At 39.1% G+C, this 6,419-nt stretch overlaps 1 pseudogene; it reads right to left on the bottom strand.

Moving 5' to 3' along the window:
- Window positions 1-2,126: 2,126 nt before the first annotated feature.
- Window positions 2,127-2,647, bottom strand: LOC102739610 (protein BEX1-like; annotated as a pseudogene).
- Between the last annotated feature and the right edge of the window lie 3,772 nt (window positions 2,648-6,419).

The raw sequence follows: 6,419 nt of genomic DNA, 5'->3' as shown, positions 1-6,419 counted from the left end.
AAAAGCCAGCAGTAGAGTCAGATTAAATTTAGGAAATATGTAAGAGATGTGTTTAATTAACAATTCAAGATGAGTCAATAGTCTTTCCAGTCTTTTTCATCATGTACATAGAGAATTCATTACTTGGTAGTAATGAATTAAAAATAAAGTCCCTATTATATTTGTGTCCTTCTCACACAAGCCTTCAAACTATTTGCCCACCCCTCTGCCTATCTGTGGTCATGCTCCTTTCTTATAAAATACATCAAAACATCAAAAGCAGACTCAAACATTAGAAAAACAGCTGTGAGTGTGAGGAGGTGGGGTACGCTTTATGTATTTATAGCAAGTGGGTAAATTATATCAAGTATAACAGGCACCCAGCCTTTTAGGACAATTTTGACTGACAAGAGTTTAAAATTAATAATAATGGTAGAAATCTCTAAAGAATTTAGAGATTTAAAAACCCAGTTAGTTGGCTAACAGAGCTTTTGCTTTATTATCAGTGACGCTTAATTGATTTTTTCAGATCCTTAAGGACCAGTATTGACTTTCCTACCCAGCAGATACACTTCTAAATGTTTAGGATGGTGGATCAGGTGGATATATATTTACCAAAGTGCCTAATTACAATGATTGCTCAGCAATTTAACAAATGCCATTTATGTTCCTAACGAACTTCTAATGTAAATTATAAGAAATTTGTTCCATAATCATATGGTAAGTATACTTGGCCTGTATTCTAGAATTCTGATTAGTATTTCTAATTGATAATCAATAAGAAAGTAACATTCTTACCATGCCATGTTAGTTTAATCAAGTGGAAATTGTATTTGTCTGCCACCTGGGGGATTTATGGAAACACTGCAAGTGGTGAAATTCATAGTAATAGTAATAAATATATTAAATATTAATATATATTATATATTATAATTATAATATATTAAGCATATTAATATATTAAGCATATTGATATACATTAGATATATTAAATAAATATAGTAATAAAATATTACAATATATGTGTTAATAGCATTGGTCTTATGAATGATATTGGCTGATATGTTATATATATATGAATAATATATAACATATATTATATAGAGAGACACACATATATACGTGTGTGTATATACGTGATTTTGGCCAATGAGGTATTGGCAAAACCAAGATATGAGTATATATGTATCTTGGAGGTAAAGTGATGAAAATGTTTCCAAAAGAAAGGAGTGATATGCTTTGTCAAATATTACTGGTAGATCAAATAAGACTGACCACAGCCTTAGGTAATTGGGAGTTCATAGATGGCCAGAAAAGGAACTGTTTTGGGATGTCTTATGGTTTTTATTGCTATCATGAGTATATTGTATCATTTATAACATTTTTCTAATCCATTACTGATGGAGTATAGGGAACTCTTAATTTCTGTAAGTTGATCTTCTATTTGACCACCTTACTGGATTTTATTGTTATTTCTAATAGTTCATCAATTGACTTACTTGTATCTTCTAGGTAGAAAATCATATTGTTTGAAAATATTGACAGATCTGTCTCATTTTTCAACATTTATACTTCGTTTGGCATTAACTGGGACCTCCAGTGCAGCATTGAGCAGACGTGAAAGTGACCATTACTGTAATTTAAAATGACCTGCTGTAGATTTCTGGGAAATAGTCTTTATCAAGCAGGGAAGTTTCCTTCTGTTCCTAGTTTTTAAAGATTCCCTTTTCTTTTTTCTTTTCTCTCTCTTTTTTTCACTTTTTAAAAAACTGAAAATCTTTAAAAAAAAAGATTTTATTTATTTATTTGTCAGAGAGGAAGAGAGAGAGAGAGAGCACAAGCAGGGAGAGTGGCAGGCAGAGGGACAAGCAGACTCCCTGCTGAGCAGGGAGCCCTATGTGGGGCTCGATTCCAGGACCCTGGGATCATGACCTGAGCCGAAGGCAGACACTTAACCAACTGAGCCACCCAGGCGCCCTTTTTTTTTTTCACCTTTTTAAACTGCTTTATGAACTTCACAATATATAATGAGCATCTTGCCATACAATAGGGTAAAACTCCCCACTGACAGAATCTTACAGATTGGGTCAAAATACAACATTCAATTAGAAGCTGGCCATCAGAAACCCACAAGAGACATCTACCACCGAAAGGTTTACAACAAAGGTACATGGAGAACATGCAAGTTTAGGAAGCAGATGAGTCTTCCTATTAACTTGAGGGAAAATATCAGGATTCAAGTCATAAGGCAAAACACAACATGATGGTCATGGTAAGGAAGGTCAGTGCTAATCACCTGCAGACTATGACTGAATTACTTTTCCCTCAGCTTTTCCATCTGCTGTCTCACCACCTCCCCAATCCTTTCCATATTCTCTTCTCTCATCCTTGCCTGTAGCTCTCCAAGTCTCTGAATCATGTCCCACCTACACTGCAGGATGGGCTGCCTAACACGCATCCACCTATGATTTACTCTAGGCACACAATATTCACCAGCTTCCAAAGGGAGGACCAAGGACTCTCCTTTATTAGCAACTTGCTCCTATTCATCCTTTTTTCTGTTTTCCTGGCTGGCATTTTCCATGTTGAGATTTTTTTTTACTGCTTGCTCCTCTTTGGACGCCATTGCACCTGCACCTATCCTTGAAGGGTCCTACTCTGGATTCTGGCTGAGAGTGCTTAGCAGTGACACTTAGGGCCCCCCCCACCCCTCCTACTCTTTGGGGCCATCCCTGGCCCACACACCCTCTGAGACTTCCCTGTTCCTAAATCCTAAATAGGTGTGGAATTTTATCAAATACTTTTTAACAAATATCAAATGATAATGATTTTCTTTTTTGTTATTATGACAATATATTTAATAGATTTCAAATGTTAATCCATCCTTATGCACATATCTAACTATCCTGTATTTTATATTTTCTTTTAAGCTCAGCAATATTTTCAATTTGCTAATTTTAACTTCAGATTCTTCCACTTTTGTTCATAAGTAAAACTGGCCTTGGAATTTGTTAGGAAGGGCCAACCTTGCACAATTTGAGTATTGGAATTATTTTCAGCTCTAAAATGTTGTTAGGAATTAATGAAAAGAATGAACTAAATAAATTCTAAAAAATGTTGAATAGGAGAGTGTCTAAGGTGGCGGAGGAGTAGGAGACCTAAATTTCGTCTGGTCCCAGGAATTCAGCTAGATAGTTATCAAACCATTCTGAACACCTGCGAACTCAACCGGAGATCAAAGAAAAGAATAGCAGCAACTCTGAACAGAAAAGCGACCATTTTCTGGAAGGTAGGATATGTGGCGTGGTTCCGAGGAGATATTCGGGAGGATAGACGGCGGGGGAGGGGGGGCCTCCATCAGCCACTTCTGGCAAGTGACAGAGCTTCGGAGCACAAAATCGGAAATTTTAGAAGTCGGCTCTGCTGAGGGATGTCTCTCCAGTGGCTAAGTGGGGGTGGAACTCTCACGGGACAGTGTGGTCTCAGGACCCTCGGGGTCACAGAAAGACCAGGGTGCCTGAGTGCGGCAGAGCTCCCAGGTATCGGAGCGGGGAAGCCGGCTGCAGAGACGGAGCTGAGGCGTGGGCTCTCAGCTCGGGGTTGCCATAAACCGTGATCTGCGGCACAGTTGGGCCACTGCTCCTCCAGCAGGGACCCAAAAAGCGGCAGATCCCGGGGAGACTCCCCTTCCTCCCCCAGGAGGAGCAGCGCAGGAGCGCACCACAGGGATCTGCTGGGTTTGGAGACTCCACATGGGGGTCGGGTGCCAGAGATACAAATGCTCAGTCACAGGCCGGGTGAGCACGGAGTGTGGCCGGAGACTGGGGAGACGGGAGTGACTGACAGCTTTTCTCTGGGGGCTCACTGAGCAGTGGGGCCCTGAGTTCTCGGCTCCTCCGGGACAGAGATTGGGAGGCCGCCATTTTCACTCTTGGCCTCCAAAGCTGTACGGAAAGCTTGCAGGGAAAAACAGCTCCCAAGAGCAAACTGGAGCAGATTACTTAGCCCGGACCGGGCAAGGGCGGGGCAATTCCGCCTCCAGCAAAGACATTTGGGAACCACGGCAATGGGCCCCTCCCCCAGAAGATCAGCGAGAACAGCCAGCCAAGACCAAGTTTACCAATCAATGAGAATGGCAGAACTCCAGCGCTAGGTGAATAATGCACATAGAATCCATGGCTTTTTCCCCATGATGCTTTAGTCTTTCAAAGCTAATTTTTTTAATTTTCTTTATTTTTTCTTTTTTTAAAAATTTTTCTTCTTTCCTTTTTCAACCAACTTATCAATTCCTTTTTGAAAATCTTTTTTAATTTTCATTTTTACAGTCATATTCTATCCCTTCATTGTATTTAAGCTTATTTTTGTATATATATGTTATTCTTTCTTTAAAATTTTGGGATGCAATTTCTTCTAACAGACCAAAATACACCCAAAATCTAGTGTATGGCTCTGTTCTATTCACCCACCTGATCATATTCTCCCCTCCCCCGCCAAAGTTTCCGGTCTCTTCTTTTTTTTTTTTTTTAGTTTCCGGTCTCTTCTAACTTGGTTTAGTGTTTATTTCTCTGGGGTCGTTGTTGCCTTTTGTTGTCGTATTCATCTATTCCTCTCTGGACAAAATGACAAAATGGAAAAACTCACCTCAAAAAAGAGAACAAGAGGCAGTACTGACTGCCAGGGACCTAATCAATATGGACATTAGTAAGATGTTGGAATTAGAGTTCAGAATAACAATTATAAAGATACTAGCTGGGCTTGAAAAAAGCATAGAAGGAACTAGAGAATCACTTTCTGGAGAAATAAAAGAACTAAAATCTAACCAAGTCAAAATCAAAAAGGCTATTAATGAGATGCAATAAAAAATGGAGGCTCTAACTGCTAGGATAAATGAGGCAGAAGAGAGAATTAGTGATATAGAAGACCAGATGATGGACATAAAGAAGCTGAGAAAAAGAGAGACAAACAACTACTGGATCACGAGGGGAGAATTCAAGAGATAAGTGATACCATAAAACGGAACAATATTAGAATAATTGGGATCCCAGATGAAGAAGAAGGGGGGGGCAGAAGGTGTATTGGAGCAAATTATAGTGGAGAACTTCCCTAATTTAGGGAAGGAAACAGGCATCAAAATCCAGGAGGCACAAAGAGCCCCCCTCAAAATCCATAAAAAAGGGCCAACACCCCGACATCTAATAGTAAAACTTACAAGTCTCAGACACAAAGAGAAAATCCTGAAAGTAGCTCGGGACAAGAGGTCTGTAACCTACAATGGTAGAAACATTAGATTGGCAGGAGGCCTATCCACAGAGACCTAGGAGGCCAGAAAGGACTGGCATGATACATTCCAGGTACTAAATGAGAAAAATATGCAGCCAAGAATACTTTAACCAGCTAGGCTGTCATTGAAAACAGGAGTGATAAAAACAGCTTCCAGGACAAACAGAAACTAAAAGAATTTGTGATCACCAAGCCACCCCTGCAAGAAATATTGAAATGGGTCCTTTAAGCAAAGGGAAAGCCCAAAAGTAACTAGATCAGAAAGGAACAGAGACAATATACAGTAACAGTCACCTTATAGGCAATACAATGGCCCTAAATTCATATCTTTCAGTAGTTATGCTGAATGTAAATTGGCTAAATGCCGCAATCAAAAGACACAGGGTATCAGATAAAAAAGCAAGACCCATCAATATGCTGTCTGCAAGAGACTCATTTTAGACCCAAAGACACCCCCAGATTTAAAGTGAGGGGCTGGAAAACCATTTACCATGCTAATGGACATCAAAAGAAAGCTAGGGTGTCAATCCTTATATCAGACAAATTAGATTTTAAACCAAAGACTGTAATAAGAGATAAGGAAGGACACTATATTATAATTAAAGGATCTATCCAACAAGATCTAACAATTGTAAATATCTATGCCCCTAACATGGGAGCAGCCAATTATATAAGCCAATTAATGACAAAATCAAAGAAATGCATTGACAATAATACAATAATAGTAGGGGACTTTAACAACCCCCTCACTACAATGGACAGATCATCCAAGCAAAAGATCAACAAGGAAATAAAGGCTTTAAATGACACACTGGACCAAATGGACTTCACAGATATATTCAGAACATTCTATCCCAAAGCAACAGAATACACATTCTTCTCTAGTGCCCATGGAACATTCTACAGAATAGATCACATCCTGGGTCACAAATCAGGTCTCAACCGGTACCAAAAGATTGGGATCATTCCCTGCATATTTTCGGACCACAATGCTTTGAAACTGGAACTCAATCACAAGAGGAAAGTTGGAAAGAACTCAGATATATGGAGGCTAAAGAGCATCCTACTAAAGAATGAATGGGTCAACCAGGAAATTAAAGAAGAATTTAAAAATTCATGGAAACAAATGAAAATGAAAACACAACTGTTCAAAATCTTTG

This window comes from Leptonychotes weddellii, chromosome 11 (assembly GCF_054177405.1).
Source record: "Leptonychotes weddellii isolate Sample4059 chromosome 11, ASM5417740v2, whole genome shotgun sequence".
Taxonomy (NCBI): Eukaryota; Metazoa; Chordata; class Mammalia; order Carnivora; family Phocidae; genus Leptonychotes; species Leptonychotes weddellii.
The sequence above is the reverse complement of the archived record's forward strand: the minus strand, read 5'-3'. Positions and strand labels throughout refer to the sequence as shown.